The sequence below is a fragment of the Thalassophryne amazonica genome, chromosome 20, assembly GCF_902500255.1.
Source record: "Thalassophryne amazonica chromosome 20, fThaAma1.1, whole genome shotgun sequence".
In the NCBI taxonomy this organism is placed as follows: domain Eukaryota; kingdom Metazoa; phylum Chordata; class Actinopteri; order Batrachoidiformes; family Batrachoididae; genus Thalassophryne; species Thalassophryne amazonica.
In genome coordinates, this window is record NC_047122.1 from 29,496,390 (window position 1) to 29,513,773 (window position 17,384).

Here is a 17,384-nt window from a genome sequence, read left to right on the forward strand (position 1 = left end):
ACGGTGCTCTCCACCCCCTCAGAGTGTCATGAGCGCATCACTAAATAATGTGACATCTAGCCCCAGTTTCAGCCTGTTTGACCGCCGCAGGGAGAATTTCTTCCACTCTTCTAGGTTTTGGCGCTGACGTGAGCAGGGATACATCTTGCCATCTCCCACCGCGAGTTTCCCTCCTTTATACCAACGCCAACGCTCACCTTTTCCAGCTGCCAAAATCAATGTTGCTCAGCTAAATTTCCAGGAAGTGGCACTCCAGGCCGCAAAGATCACCTGTGGAGGGAAACACCGGAATGGTGTGGGTGTAAGAAGCTAACGAGCACGATAAGGTCAGTGTTCGTTAGCTCCAATTTAACTTTGCTCGTCTGATCCCTTCACTGCTGCTTGGGTATAAAAGTGTAATTCGAGTGCTTACACAGCAACCCTTAATGAAGCCAAAAACCAGAACCAGAAAAAGACATTTCTACATCAAAGTTCAGGTCATCATCCATCCAGAGGGGCTGCACATAAACAGTGACCGGTTGATGCCAATGTGCACGTCGACGCGGTCAACAATCATATGACAGCACCAACAAGTAAGCATGTGAGTCTGCAAATGAAGATTCATTGATCATCTGTTGAGCAAAGGAGGAAAAAAATAAAAACACTTTGCTTCCACAGAGAGATGCCATCAGCCCTGTTGAGACGGTGCACAAACTGCACGCACGCACAAACTTGAAACACAACTGCAGGCCCTTGTGTGCAGCAGGAGGTTGGTGGCATTAGTCACAGTCTCCACTCTGACAGACACTCAAACAGAGTGCTTTTAGCAAAGAAACCCAAAGTGCAGCACAAAAGTGTGCAAACGCAAATCTGTCACACAGCAAAAAAAAAAAAAAAAGAGAGAGAGAGAGTGAGTGAGAATCAACCATTTCAACACGTAATAAAATGAAATGGGCCTGAAAAATCTTCTGCTGCCCACCCAAATATTTACTCACAATTATAGTTGAGACTCAGATTAAATATTTCCAATACATGACCCCATCCATCCTCCCTTCAATACGGTGCAGTCGTCCTGTCCCCTTTGCAGAAGAGCACCCCCAGAGTATGATGTTTCCACCCCCATGCTTCATGGTTGGGATGGTTTTCTTGGGGTTGTTCTCATCCTCTAAACATGGTAAGTGGAGTTGATTCCAAAAAGCTCTATTCTGGTCTCATCTGACCACATGACCTTCTCCCATGCCTCCTCTGGATCATCCAGATGGTCACTGGTGAACTTCAAACGGGCCTGGACATGTGCTGGCTTGAGCAGGGGGACCTTGCTGCCCTGCAGGATTTTAAACCATGACAGCATTATGTTTTACTGATGTAATCTTTGTGACTGTGGTCCCTGCTCTCTTCAGGTCATTGACCAGGTCCTCCTGTGTAGTTCTGAGCTTTCTCAGAATTATCCTTACCCCACAAAGTGAGATCTTGCATGGAATCCCAGACCGAGGGAGACTGACAGTCATCTTGTGTTTCTTCCACTTTCTAATAAATAATCATAACAGTTGTTGTCTTCTACCAAGCTGCTTGCGTGTTGTCCTGTAGTCCATCCCAGCCTTGTGCAGGTCTACAGTTTTGTCCCTGGTGTCCTTAGACAGCTCTTTGGTCTTGGCTATGGTGGACAGGTTGGAGTGTGATTGATTGAGTGTGTGAACAGCTGTCTTTTATACAGGTAACAAGTTCAAACAGGTGCAATTAATACCGGTAAAGAGTGCAGAATAAGAGGGCTTCTTAAAGAAAAATGAACAGGTCTGTGTGAGCCAGACTTCTTGCTGGTTGGTAGGGGATCAAATACTTATTTTATTCAATAAAATATAAATTAATTATTTAGAAATCATACACTGTGATTTACTGGATTTTTTTTTTTTTTTTAGATTCTCTCTCTCACAGTTGAAGTGTACCTACGATAAAAATTACAGACCTCTGCATTCTTTGTAGGTGGGAAAACCTGCAAAACTGACAGGGGGTCAAATACTTATTTTCCCCACTGTATATTACAGAATTTAAATGCCATGGCTTTGTTTTATTGTGTTTTAAACATAAATATGCAGTTGTGTTCAAAATAACAACAGTGTGTTTTAAAACGTGTGTAAACCTCAAAAGCCTTGAAATAGCTTTTATTTTCATACACGGAAATACATTGGGAACACTGCACATTATATTCCAAATCAAAACATGAAGAAAAATTTATCAAATTTGTTTCCCAAAACACACTGACTAGCCTAAACAGAAATGGTGCAACAGCTTGTGGACTTATAAAAGCATGGTTGTTCTTTGTGGGTCTAGGGACTGTCTTCACTGTGAAGACAGTGAAGCCCGGTGGAGCAAGCACCATGATATGGAGATGTGTGTTGGACCTATTTATCACAGACCAGAGACCATGGATCAGTTTGAATACTTCAAAATACTTGAAGAGGTCATGCTGCCTGATGCTGAAGAGGAAATTTCCCTCAAAATGGGTGTTTCAACAAGACAACGACCCCAAACACACCAGCAAGGGAGCAGCATCTTAGTTCCAGACCAACAAGATTAATGTTATGGAGTGGCCAGCCCAATCCCAAAACCTTAATCCAATAGAAAATTTTGGGGGGTGACATCAAAAATGCTGTTTCTGAGGCAAAACCAAGCAATGCAGAGGAATTGTGGAATGCAGTCCAGTCATCCTGGGCTGGAATACCTGTTCATAGGTGCCAGAAGTTGGTTGACTCCATGTAACACAGATGTGAAGCAGTTCTCAGAAACAGTGATTATACAACCAAATTATTAGTTCAGTGACTCACAGGAAAGAGAAATCTTTAAGCATTTTTCAGTTTATACAGTAAATGTTTTAAAAACACACTGCTATTATTTTGAACAAAGCTGTATCTGGGCAATTTTAAAATTTAATACAAACTTGAAATAAGACATTTTTGTTTATTTTTACTGGCTAAATTTTATGTTAATTTGTCCTCTCACAATCCATCTGAAGTACCATCATGGCTCACCACTTTGGGAATCACTGCTCTAAAATATTTGATTTGAAATTCAGGATCATTTGGTAAATAGATGAGAGGAAAAATGTTTTTCTGGGTTGCCAAGGAGGATCCAATACAGATGTGCATTGGGATTCGGCACAAGTTTTACGCCAGATGCCCTTCCTGACAATCGCACACAGGCCCTGGTCTTTGCAAGAAGTCTACCAGCCAAATACTATTGCTGCTACTTCTGTCGACTCTGCAACAGACTGGCGACCCGTCCAGGAAGAAGCCCACCTCTCACCCAGTGACTGCTGGAATATGCTCCAGCTCCCCATGACAGCAATTATCCTATTGTAAAAACTAGATTAAATTGAACCCCATTTTCTTATAATCTGCACGAGACCACCTAAAAAAACAATTTAGTTTAAAAGTTGAAAAACAAACATTTTTCTTATGCTTATAAATAAATGATATTCAGCAGCATTTTTGACACCCTGAATAAGTGTTTTGCACAGTTCTGTATGTAGCATTGCTTTTTAACATTCTGAGCCAGAAGAACTACTGATGAAAATTAGTGTAACAGTCTCTTATTTGCATTAATTCATGTCCCATTAGTACGGTGTTCTATGGCAACCTAAACACTGAAATAAAAAACTTTAAGCACTGCAGCTAACTCTATGAAAAAAGCAATGCATTTTAAAAGTAAAACAAAAAGCCTGCAAGGCAGCCTTACTGTATGCACACATGTTAATAAATAATCAAAATTACACAAACAGGTTGCAGCCTGAAATATGTGCAAATTAGCTGACAAATTGGTTTCCGATGTTACCAGGTGCTGCGGCGGTTCTGTCTGTCAGCGTGATGTCGCCACCCTGAGATCTGACTTGTTCAAGAGCAAAACACCCTCCTCTTTAGCCGCGGCCCAAGGTGATCAAAAACACTGGCATTTGTTGGATACAACTAAGAATTACGACTCATCCTTAATTTGGGGAGGGAGCGGGCAGATTTGGAAAAACCATTGCAAGCTGAACCTGCTCTCTGATGGTCTTATTTTAAATCAGCAAAAACACATTTTGCACAGTGTGACTGCCGGAAAAGCGAGACTCAAAGTGGTTATTAAAAAAATAAATCAATCTGGATTTTAACATAAGTGACTTAAACACAACATCCATCCATTTTATAAAACTACTTAAGGGTCACGGGGGCTGCAGCCTGTCTCAGCAATCATGACGCAAGAGGCGGTGTTGACCCTGAACGGGCCACCACTCCACTGCAGGGCCTCATCTAGACAAACTGACTCACATCTATGGCCACCAATCCACCTAACCTGCATGTTTTTGGCAGTGTGAGGAAGCCCGAGCACCCGAAGGGAAGCCACAAATACATGGGAAGAGCATGCAACTTTCACACAGAAAGGACGAGGTGGCAACTGAATCCAGGACCTTCCAGCTGTTAGCCAGCAGTGCTAACCGCTAAAAGCCGCTGTACCGCCTGATAACCAACATAATTTTAATAAAAGCTCCACTTTTTAAAATAACATTTATCAAGATACACACACCTGTGTAGCATAAACAGAAATTCGCCGTCTATCACTACATTAAATTCCATTCACACAAAAATATGACCATAAACATTTCTCCCTGGCTGGTCCCTCCCTGTTTCACCTCCCTCCCTGCCAAGAGAAAGCTTCTCTGAGGTTACCACCAAGCTAAACAGACTTCCCTGAACTAGTTTCTGCTGGTCTGTTGTAGTTACTGTTGCTAAAACCTTGGTTTATTCCTGCCCCTGGGAGAGAAGTTCCCTTTGTGTGACTGGCGGTGCAGTCGCACACTGTAATTTGAAAGAATTGTACAGAAACACTGGTTTGGCTGCCTGAGCATGACACAACATGCAAAAATCCCTCAGCCCAGGCCAATCAAGGCTGTTAACCCTTACGCTGCACTCCACTCAGCTTTGCATTTTCTTTTAGAGCAAACAATAAACTAAGTGCAATCATATAGCAGGACACTACATGCAATCTGGAGATCAGACATTGTGTTCCAATTTGCATTTTGCATCATGTTAAACTTCTGCAAACCATGACAAAATAATACATCCACGCCAGGCCACCTCCAAGTTAGCATGTAACTGATTAGCAGAGGGGTGGATGCTTTTGACCCTGAATATGCATGAGGTCAGAGATGTGGTTTATTATTAACAGGAAACTGCTGTCAGCTTGTTGCAAAATACACAAGGTGGCTGCATTTTGTTTTGTCAACTTCTATTTAAAGACAGAGGAACATTCTGCATGTGCTCACAAAAAAACACATTTAGCATCCTTGCAAATTCCACATTTTCTGGAATATAGACATGCAAAGCATGCTGTGAGGATGGGAAATTCTATATTTAATCATTCCTCAAACGCTTTAGAGGATAAACATATTACACTTTGTTCAATGCACCAGTTTTTACGCGTCTTGGACTTTGGTGCAAGAAAATGTTTTTAAGAGGAGAGAACGGGAGAGTTGATTCAACAAACATGGTACTGTGAGAAGGGAAACCCAAACGTCACATAAACTGTAAAGGTAGTACCATGATCAACTGAAAAAAAACCCCACAGAGAATAAAAACAGAAACTAGAAATGCAGAACTGGAGAAGCTGACTGTTAACAGATCTGCTGTACTCGACTTGAATCAGTGGACTTTAAATTGGGGTCAAAGGTTTCCACCTCACTAATGCTGCACTGCAATATGTAGATAAGCCAAGGTGAATATATATACAACCCCTGGCAAAAATTATGGAATCACTGGCCTCAGAGGATGTTCATTCAGTTGTTTAATTTTGTAGGAAAAAAGCAGATCACAGAGATGACACAAAACTAAAGTCATTTCAAATGGCAACTTTCTGGCTTTAAGAAACACTATAAGAAATCAAGAAAAAAATATTATGGTAGTCAGTAACGGTTACTTTTTTAGACCAAGCAGAGGAAAAAAATATGGAATGACTCAATTCTGAGGAAAAAATTATGGAATCACCCTGTAAATTTTCATCCTCAAAACTAACACCTGCATCAAATCACATCTGCTCGTTGACATTGACCCTGTGCCATGACATTGACCCTACGTGTCTTCTTGCAAGGAATGTTTTCGCATTTTTTGCTCTATGGCAAGATGCATTATCATCTTGAAAAATGATTTCATCATCCCCAAACATCCTTTCAATTGCCCAAAATATCAACGTAAACTTGTGCATTTTTTGATGATGTAATGACAGCCATCTCCCCAGTGCCTTTACCTGACATGCAGCCCCATATCATCAATGACTGTGGAAATTTACATGTTCTCTTCAGGCAGTCATCTTTATAAATCTCATTGGAACGGCACCAAACAAAAGTTCCAGCATCATCACCTTGCCCAATGCAGATTCGAGATTCAACACTGAATATGACTTTCATCCAGTCATCCACAGTCCACGATTGCTTTTCCTTAGCCCATTGTAACCTTGTTTTTTTTCTGTTTAGGTGTTAATGATGGCTTTTGTTTAGCTTTTCTGTATGTAAATCCCATTTCCATTAGGCGGTTTCTTACAGTTCGGTCACAGACGTTGACTCCAGTTTCCTCCCACTCGTTCCTCATTTGTTTTGTTGTGCATTTTTCGATTTTTGAGACATATTGCTTTAAGTTTTCTGTCTTGATGCTTTGATGTCTTCCTTGGTCTACCAGTATGTTTGCCTTTAACAACCTTCTCATGTTGTTTGTATTTGGTCCAGAGTTTAGACACAGCTGACTGTGAACAACCAACATCTTTTGCAGCATTGCATGATGATTTACTCTCTTTTAAGAGTTTGATAATCCTCTCCTTTGTTTCAATTGACATCTCTCGTGTTGGAGCCATGATTCATGTCAGTCCAATTGGTGCAACAGCTCTCCAAGGTGTGTTCACTCCTTTTTAGATGCAGACTAACGAGCAGATCTGATATGATGCAGGTGTTAGTTTTGGGGATGAAAATTTACAGGGTGATTCCATAATTTTTTCCTCAGAATTGAGTGATTCCATATTTTTTCCTCTGCTTGGTCTAAAAAAGTCATGTCTGTGATCTGCTTTTTTTCTACAAAATTAAACAACTGAATGAACATCCTCCGAGGCCGGTGATTCCATAATTTTTGCCAGGGGTTGTATATATATATCCTTCCTAAAGTGTTAGGGTCAGTACCGACCCGTTTTCAGGTTTTGAATGTATGAAAGTGCCTTTTAAATATGTTTCTTGCATCAAGGCTTTTTGACTTTGTCAGGAACCTTTATTTAAACAAAAGAAAAAAAAGAAAAATAATTTCACTAAATTATAAAATGCTCTTTTGAAAATTACGACCTTTGGGCTGTTGGGGTCGGTTTTGACCCAGTTATGATATAAGCTTATTAACCAATATTCAGTGTCAAAACTGAAATCATAAACACACTGTGACCTCACTAACTCTGTCATAAATATGTTAGGGGCTTCTTTTTTTACCTGTTTATCTACTTCACTGAACAAACATCCCCATTTATCCCTACTACTTTTATTGATAGTCCCTCATACTCTGCTTCCTAAGACCGAAAAAGGCCATCCAGATGGGCATGTAGTGGCATGTAGAGACATGCCCACCTGGATAAACACACCCACCTGGATGACCTTTTTTTGGTCATCCAGGTGGGCGTGTCTCTACATGGGCATGTAGAGACATGTAGAGACACAGGGAGATATATAAGGCGGGCACAGACAAACTCAGTTGGTGACTTGCAGAACACGCATCTCCAGTTTGCAGCAAACCAAAATGAAGAGAAGATTTACAATAAGCCAAGCTCTGGATCACATCTTTGCTGAAAATGAGGCAGAGGACACACAGCAGTATAGCGACACAGATGAGCCAGTTTCTGAGGAGGACGACGATATAGAGTATCAACCAGAGGACACAGACTCATCTGATGAGTCTGATGAGGAGGCCACAGGTCCTGAAGCTGCTCCTGCTACTGAAACTTTTTGCCATACATGCTTCTAAACAAATACACACACGCATGCATGTACCTGCACACAAAGACTATATTTGGAACTAGAACCTGATTTATTTCATTTTGAATTTTGTTTTTCTGAATCTATATTTTGTATTATTACTTGTCCTGCTTTTCATTTTATATTTTTATTCAAGTTCTATAATAATACTAAGATAACATAAGAACCTTTTGTTTATCTATAGAATTCTCTTAGGTTTCATTTTTCCTTTTTTTTTTTATTTAAAAAGAGAGGTATGCTGTAAAAGGAAAGGCTGTGGGGGCCACACCAAAAATATTAAAATCAAAGTTTTCATGGATATGGAAGCCTAACAAGGTAACCAAGAGGCAACAAACAAATTGGTTAATAAACCACTGTTTTGGGGGCATTTTTTGGCTGATTTAAGACACGGGTCGAAACTGACCCGTTAACATAAGGAATAGTAACAGAAAGCTGACACTTTAGCAAGGATATATATATATACTCAACAAAAATATAAACGCAACACTTTTGGTTTTGCTCCCATTTTGTATGAGATGAACTCAAAGATCTAAAACTTTTTCCACATACACAATATCACCATTTCCCTCAAATATTGTTCACAAACCAGTCTAAATCTGTGATAGTGAGCACTTCTCCTTTGCTGAGATAATCCATCCCACCTCACAGGTGTGCCATATCAAGATGCTGATTAGACACCATGATTAGTGCACAGGTGTGCCTTAGACTGCCCACAATAAAAGGCCACTCTGAAAGGTCCAGTTTTATCACACAGAACAATGCCACAGATGTCGCAAGATTTGAGGGAGCGTGCAATTGGCATGCTGACAGCAGGAATGTCAACCAGAGCTGTTGCTTGTGTATTGAATGTTCATTTCTCTACCATAAGCCGTCTCCAAAGGCGTTTCAGAGAATTTGGCAGTACATCCAACCAGCCTCACAACCGCAGACCACGTGTAACCACACCAGCCCAGGACCTCCACATCCAGCATGTTCACCTCCAAGATCGTCTGAGACCAGCCACTCGGACAGCTGCTGGAACATTCGGTTTGCATAACCAAAGAATTTCTTCACAAACTGTCAGAAACCGTCTCAGGGAAGCTCATCTGCATGCTCGTCGTCCTCATCGGGGTCTCGACCTGACTCCAGTTCGTCGTTGTAACCGACCTGAGTGGGCAAATGCTCACATTCGCTGGCGTTTGGCACGTTGGAGAGGTGTTCTCTTCACGGATGATGCGAAGGAGATGTGTTGCACTGCATGAGGCAAATGGTGGTCACACCAGATACTGACTGGTATCCCCCCCAATAAAACAAAACTGCACCTTTCAGAGTGGCCTTTTATTGTGGGCAGTCTAAGGCACACCTGTGCACTAATCATGGTGTCTAATCAGCATCTTGATATGGCACACCTGTGAGGTGGGATGGATTATCTCAGCAAAGGAGAAGTGCTCACTATCACAGATTTAGACTGGTTTGTGAACAATATTTGAGGGAAATGGTGATATTGTGTATGTGGAAAAAGTTTTAGATCTTTGAGTTCATCTCATACAAAATGGGAGCAAAACCAAAAGTGTTGCGTTTATATTTTTGTTGAGTGTATATATATATATATATATGGCGCCCAGGAGGCATCCTTACCAGATGCCCGAACCACCTCAGCTGGCTGCTTTCAACACGAAGGAGCAGCAACTCTACTCCGAGCCTCCCACGGATGACCGAACTTCTCACCCTATCTCTAAGGGAGACACCAGCCACACTCCTAAGGAAGCCCATTTCGGCTATTTGTACCCGCAATCTAGTTCTTTCGGTCATGACCCAACACTCATGACCATAGGTAAGAGTAGGAACAAAGATTGACCAGTACATTGAGAGCTTCGCCTTTTGGGTGTTTTTGTGCAAACAGTTGCTCATTTTGAAATGGATGCCTGCAACACGTTTCAAAAAAGCTGGGACAGGGGTATGTTTACCACTGTGTTACATCACCTTTACTTCTAACAACACTCAATAAGCATGAGGACACTCATGACTGGGTATAAAAGGAGCATCTCCAAAAGGCTCAGCCATTCACAAGCAAAGATGGGGCGAGGATCACCATTTTGTGAACAACTGCGTGAAAAAAATAGTTCAGCAGTTTAAGAACAATGTTTCTCAGTGATCAATTGCAAGGAATTTAGGGATTCCATCATCTACAGTCAATAATATAATCAGTTAGTGTGTTAGTTATGTGTTAGTGCCCATGGCATGGGCAACTTACACATCTGTGATGGCACCATCAATACTGAAAGGTACATACAGGTTTTGGAGCAACACATGCTGCCATCCAAGCAACGTCTTTTTCAGGGACGTCCCTACTTATTTCAACAAGACAATGCCAAGCCACATTCTGCACGTGTTACAACAGCGTGGCTTCGTAGTAAAAGAGTGCAGGTACTAGACTGACCTGCCTGCAGTCCAGACCTGTCACCCATTGAAAATGTGTGGCGCATTATGAAGCGCAAAATACGACAACAGAGACCCCGGATTGCTGAACAACTGAAGTCGTACATCAAGTGAGAATGGAAAGAATTCCACCGACAAAGCTTCAACAATTAGTGTCCTCAGTTCCCAAACGCTTATTGAGTGTTGTTAGAAGGAAAGGTGATGTAACACAGTGGTAAACATACCATTGTCCCAGCTTTTTTGAAATGTATTGCAGGTATCCATTTCAAAATGAGCAAATATTTGCACAAAACAATAAAGTTTATCAGTTTGAACATTAAATATCTTGTCTTTGTGGTGTATTCAACTGAATATAGGTTGAAGAGGATTTGCAAATCATTGTATTCTGTTTTTATTTACATTTTACACAATGTCCCAACTTCATTGGAATTGGGGTTGTATTCAAAGTCTTTGCCATGAAGCTCAAAACTGAGCCCAGGTGCATCCTGTTTTGAGGGAAAAAAATTAATTTACTCCATTTTGGAATACGGCTGTAAGCACTGTGAATACTGTCAGGATGCACTGTACAAACATACATACATATTCCCATAGTTCACTATGCATTTAGATCATAATTTCTTCCAGCTATACACAACAGCAAGAAAAATATTCCATACATTTAAAGCTACAGTGTGTAGGATTTAGGTGTATTTATTCACATTAATATAGCATTTATAATCTGTTCATTTGTGTCATATCTCCTGCCAAAACAAATCAATGCGTTTTCTTAAGTTTAGAATTAGTCATTAATATCTGCATGGGAGCTGGACCCCTCATGGAGTCTGCCATGTTGCACCACCATGTAGCACAAAAGGAACAGCCTTACTCCACCTTTTGCATTTCACAGTGCATCTGGAAGAGTAAAGAAAAAAGAATAATCAGTGGTTGCGCCCCTAAACATTGTCTCCTGGTTGCTCATGCAGCCTAACAAGTTTGAAATCCCTTTCTTTTGCAAAATGGAGGATCAGATATGTTGCTTTTCACAAGGGAGCATGAATCCCCTTTGACAAACAAGCACAAATGTGAAAAGAAACAAAATCATGACCAGCGATGGCATAATGCAATCTGCAACCTCACTACTAGATGACACTAAACCATACATAATATAGCTATAAAACGTAGGGGAAAATAATGGCTGCAGCAGCAACGGAATCCAATGTCACTTTACTATACATGGACCAAAAATAACGCACATTTAAGAAATTTAAAGGCCTTTAGTTTTTAAACACAGACCCGGTAACATCTCATCTTTTCACAGCATGTCTCGGCCTGCCAATAAATCAAAAACTTACAAAGTTTTACATTACCACAAAAGAAGAAGTAGTACTATATGGCCCCTGAGGCCTGTTGGTGCCAGTGCGAACCTTCACAAGTAAATAATTTTTAGGAAATGCCTGGTCCTGGTGGAATCAAGCCGGTATTAAGGCGGCTTAAAACCCATCCTACATACCTTCATGAAAACTCGGGGAAACATTCCCATCGGGTGACACTCGTCTGTAGCGATGCGTCTGCACCAGGAAGATGTACAAATATGACACAGGAAAAACTGATTTCACCAGCGCAGTTTCCCGTTGACTGTTACGAGGTTGTGATCCAGTGTCATGGATGATCCAGAATTCTGGAATTGCAGACGAGTGTTCTCACGGAAACTCGTCCATGTGGTTTCTCTGTTCCATCAGCCGCGCAAAGGATCCAGAAGAAAATAATTAAGTCTTTTGGCAGCCAAATCTTTATGCACATGTTACGGTAATTAAATCTGCACTATTTCCATGTCAAAATATAGTTTTATTATAATGTACAATGTGAAAATTTAACCACTGATACACTTAAAACACTTTTTTTTTATTCCACTGTTATGAATACATTTATTCAGACTTATTCTTTTCCTGACAGGCTAATTAGCCCAGAACAGTCACCACACTCATTCCACTTCAAAGATGTATTAGGTTTCATTGGATGAAATTCCAATCGAGAAAAAATAAATAAATAAAAATTTAAAAATTAGGTTTTATTCCCCATTTATGCTTGCAAGTACTATTAGCAGATACCACAACCTTATTTGGAAGAAGTCTGTAAGTAATGATTACAATAAATAAATCAAAAATTTCAAAAATAATTCCCTTGTTGTATCTTCTTCTGAGTGATAATAAGCTCACTGCAAAAACTCTCCCTCTCAAAATAAGCAAAATACTCCAAAAATCTAGCCAAATTGTCTTGTAATAAGCAAAAAAAAAAAAAAAAAAAATCTGACAATGGTGTAAGAAAAATTTACTTGGTTAGAATTCTCAAAAGTTGCAAAATCTCTAGGCAATGAATAATCAAAATGTGCCTTAAAACTAGACAGAACAGAATTCCTATTTTAAGTTTAGCTTCTGTCTTAAAATAAGGAAAACAATCTTGTTTCTTTGCTTGGATGATTTGAAATCCATTGCCTTTCCTTGTTACTGGTTAAATACAGCTTGATATTAGCTGGAAAAACTTAAGAAAAAATGAGATACGTTTTCCCCAAAATGACACAGTTTTTCACACACAGTCACACTCATCTTCAACCGCTTAGTTCAATTAAGGGTCGCGGGGGGCTGGAGCCTATCCCAGCAGTCATAGAGCGTGAGGCGGGGTACACCCAGGACAGGACGCCAGTCTGTCACAGGGCCAAAGACTGACAAACAAACACATTCACACCCACCCGCACACCTACGGACAATTTAAAGATTCCAATCCACATAACCCGCATGTCTTTGAATGTGGGAGGAACCCGGAGCACCCGGTAGTGCAGCGGATAACTGAAAAAAATGCTTAAAATGGTGATGCAAGCACCAAATTTGGCACACATACTCCTTAGACATTACTCTTAAAAATGCCGGGTACCCACGTGAACTTTCAATAGGCGGTCAAATGAAGTATTACACAGGGGTCAAAATTTAAAAATGCTCCAATCATATTGAAAGGTATTCCATATTATTTGTTTGATCATAAAGATTCCAAAAAGGTATAGTTTGGACTATCTGTGAATGAATGGTCTGGAGTTATGGGGTAAAAACAGCAAAAACACTGAGAAAGGTCAATTTCAGTTTGTACAGGGGTCAAAAGTTAAACTTGCTCCAATTTTGGTAAAAAGTGGTGCAAATTACTGGTTGAGCTAATAGGATTAATAAATGGAAAAGTTTTGACTGTGTTGCGTGCTTGGTTTGCAAAGTAAAGGTTAAACAATATCAGCATCCTGTTGTGAAAGTGTAGTGACACGGACCCACAACAGGGGGCGCAAATGAACGGTCAATAGATGAGCCAAAAAGTAACAATTTAATGTTGTGAAGGTGCACAACGAATACACAGACAATCACAGAATATGATAACAGTCAATGTTGTGTAAGGAGGGAGCACCTCCACCTCCAATCACACACTCGTGCAGCTCCTGTGTAACCACTTATCTGACGTAGGACGAAACAGTCGCGACCCACGCCGGTCCTTTGGTTGACAGCTGCAACACAATAGCACTTGGAATCAATCAATAAAGGCAGAGAATGTTACCTCCATTGAAGTACGATATCTCGGCAACGAGGTGGAGATGACGTCTGGTCTTTATGGAGGGAGATGATGTAGAGTAGATGGGTGACAGCTGTCAAGAGATAATGAGTGACAGCTGTCACCCCCGGCTGTGTCCGTGGCGGCAGCGCCCTCTCGTGCCTGAAGCCCGCACTTCAGGCAGGGCGCCCACTGGTGGTGGGCCAGCAGTACCTCCTCTTCTGGCGGCCCACACAACAGGCCCCCCCCTCAACGGGCACCTCCTGGCGCCCGACCAGGCTTGTTCGGGTGACGGTGGTAGAAGTTGGCCAGGAGGGCCGGATTCAGGATGAAGCTCCTCTTCACCCAGGAGCGTTCTTCGGGTCCATACCCCTCCCAGTCCACCAAGTACTGGAACCCCCGGCCCAGCCGACGGACGTCCAGGAGCCGGCGCACCGTCCAAGCCGGCTCCCCGTCGATGATCCGAGCAGGAGGCGGCGCCGGTCCAGGAGCACAGAGGGGTAAGGTGTGGTGAGGTTTGATCCTTGAAACGTGAAAAACCGGGTGGATCCGCAGTGAAGCCGGGAGTTGGAGCTTCACTGCGGCAGGACTGAGGACTTTGAGGATCTTGAATGGTCCAATATATCTGTCCTTAAGTTTCGGGGAGTCCACCTGGAGGGGGATGTCCTTCGTGGATAGCCACACCTCCTGCCCGGGCTGGTAAGCAGGGGCCGGGGATCGCCGGCGGTCTGCATGGGTCTTCGCCCTCGTCCGGGCCTTCAACAAGGCAGAACGGGCGGAGCGCCACACCCGACGGCACTTCCGCAGGTGGACCTGGACCGAGGGCACACCGACCTCTCACTCCACCACGGGAAACAACGGGGGCTGATACCCCAAACACACCTCAAATGGGGACAGGCCGGTGGCAGAGGACACCTGGCTGTTATGCGCATACTCGATCCAGGCCAGATGTTTACTCCAGGCCGTCGGGTGTGCGGACGTCACACAGCGCAGAGTTTGCTCCAATTCCTGATTGGCCCGTTCTGCCTGTCCATTGGTCTGCGGATGATACCCGGACGAGAGGCTCACAGTAGCCCCCAGTTCCCGGCAGAAGCTCCTCCAGACGTGTGAGGAGAACTGGGGACCACGATCAGAGATGATGTTGGTGGGTATCCCATGCAGACGGACGACGTGGTGGACCAGGAGGTCTGCTGTCTCCTGGGCTGTTGGGAGCTTCGGGAGGGCCACGAAGTGGGCCGCCTTGGAGAATCGGTCCACTATCGTGAAGATGGTGGTGTTGCCCTGGGACGGCGGGAGGCCCGTGACGAAATCCAGGCCGATGTGGAACCAAGGGCGATGAGGCACAGGTAGCGGCTGGAGAAGTCCTTGCGACCTTTTATGGTCTGCCTTGCCCCTGGCACAGGTGGTGCAGGCCTGGATGTACTCCCGGACGTCGGCCTCCATAGACGCCCACCAGAAGCGCTGCCGGACAACTGCCACGGTCCTTCGCACCCCTGGATGACAGGAGAGCTTAGAACCGTGACAGAAGTCCAAGACTGCAGCTCTGGCCTCTGGTGGGACGTACAAACGGTTCTTCGGACCAGTTCCGGGGTCCGAGCTCCGTGCCAGGGCCTCCCGGACGATCTTCTCCATGTCCCAGGTGAGGGTGGCCACGATAGTGGACTCAGGCAGGATAGGCTCCGGTGGATCCGACAGTGCAGTTTTGACCTCCTCTTCGTGTACCCGAGACAAGGCATCTGACCTCTGGTTCTTGGTCCCGGGGCGATAGGTGATCCGGAAGTCAAAACGCCCGAAGAACAGTGACCAGCGGGCTTGCCTGGGGTTCAGCCGCTTGGCGGTCCTGATATACTCCAGGTTCCGATGGTCAGTGAAAACCGTGAACGGCACAGACGCTCCCTCCAACAGGTGTCTCCACTCCTCAAGAGCCTCTTTCACCGCAAGGAGTTCTCGATTGCCGACGTCATAGTTCCGTTCAGCCGGGGTCAACCTGCGTGAAAAGTAGGCACACGGGTGAAGAACCTTATCAGTCTCTCCGCTCTGGGATAGCACGACTCCTATCCCTGAGTCAGAGGCGTCCACTTCAACCACGAACTGGCGGCTAGGGTCGGGCTAGGGTTTTGGCGCAGTAGAGAACCGTCGTTTCAACTCCTTGAACGCGGCTTCGCACCGATCTGACCAGGTGAAGGAGACTTTTGGAGAGGTCAGGGCTGTCAGGGGGCTAACTACCTGACTGTAGCCCTTAATGAACCTCCTATAGAAATTAGCGAAGCCGAGGAACTGTTGCAGCTTCCTACGGCTTATTGGTTGGGGCCAATCTCTCACCGCCGCAACCTTGGCCGGATCAGGGGCAACGGAGTTAGAGGAGATGATAAACCCCAGGAAGGACAAAGACGTGCGGTGAAACTCGCCCTTCACAAACAGTCGGTTCTCTAACAACCGCTGCAGGACCTGACATACATGCTGGACATGGGTCTCAGGATCCGGAGAAAAGATGAGAATATCGTCCAGATATACGAAGACGAATCGGTGCAGGAAGTCCCGCAAGACGTCGTTAACCAAGGCTTGGAACATCGCGGGGGCGTTGGTGAGGCCGAGAAATGCCGTCTTCCATTCATCTCCCTTCCGGATCCGAACCAGGTGATACGCATTTCTAAGATCCAGCTTAGTAAAGATTTTAGCTCCATGCAGGGGGGTGAACACGGAATCCAACAATGGCAACGGGTATCGGTTGCGAACCGTAATCTCATTCAGCCCCCTGTAATCAATGCATGGACGGAGTCCGCCATCTTTCTTGCCCACAAAAAAGAAACCTGCCCCCATCGGGGAGGTGGAGTTCCGGATCAGCCCGGCAGCTAATGAGTCCCGGATGTAGGTCTCCATTGATTCGCGCTCAGGTCGTGAGAGGTTGTACAGCCTGCTGGACGGGAACTCAGCGCCTGGAACCAAATCAATGGCACAATCGTACGGACGGTGCGGGGGAAGGGTGAGTGCCAGATCCTTGCTGAAGACGTCAGCAAGATCGTGGTACTCAACCGGCACTGCCGTCAGATTGGGAGGGACTTTGACCTCCTCCTTAGCCTGTAAACCGGGAGGAACCGAGGATCCTAAACACACCCGATGGCAGGTTTCGCTCCACTGAACCACCACCCCAGACGGCCAATCAATCCGGGCATTGTGCTTCAACATCCATGGGAAGCCCAAAATCACGCGGGAGGTAGAAGGAGTTACAAAAAACTCAATCTCCTCCCGATGGTTTCCAGACACCACCAGAGTTACTGGTTGTGTCTTGTGTGTGATTAAAGGGAGGAAGGTGCCATCTAGTGCCCGCACCTGCAATGGCGAAGGAAGCGCCACCAGAGGGAGCCCTACCTCCCTTGCCCATCTGCTGTCTAGCAAATTA

The 17,384-nt window shown here is 44.0% G+C and overlaps 1 protein-coding gene and 1 long non-coding RNA gene across 3 annotated transcripts in view; one reads left to right on the forward strand and one right to left on the reverse strand.

Annotated features, from left to right (window-relative positions):
- The window catches only part of hivep1 (HIVEP zinc finger 1), a 147,423-nt gene that overhangs the window by 111,768 nt on the left and 18,271 nt on the right, over nucleotides 1–17,384 (reverse strand). The window lies entirely within an intron of this gene.
- Nucleotides 5,026–11,394, forward strand: LOC117502092. The gene is made up of 4 exons (XR_004558175.1): nucleotides 5,026–5,038; nucleotides 8,741–8,745; nucleotides 9,544–9,554; nucleotides 11,322–11,394. It is a non-coding gene; the product is annotated as an uncharacterized LOC117502092 (long non-coding RNA).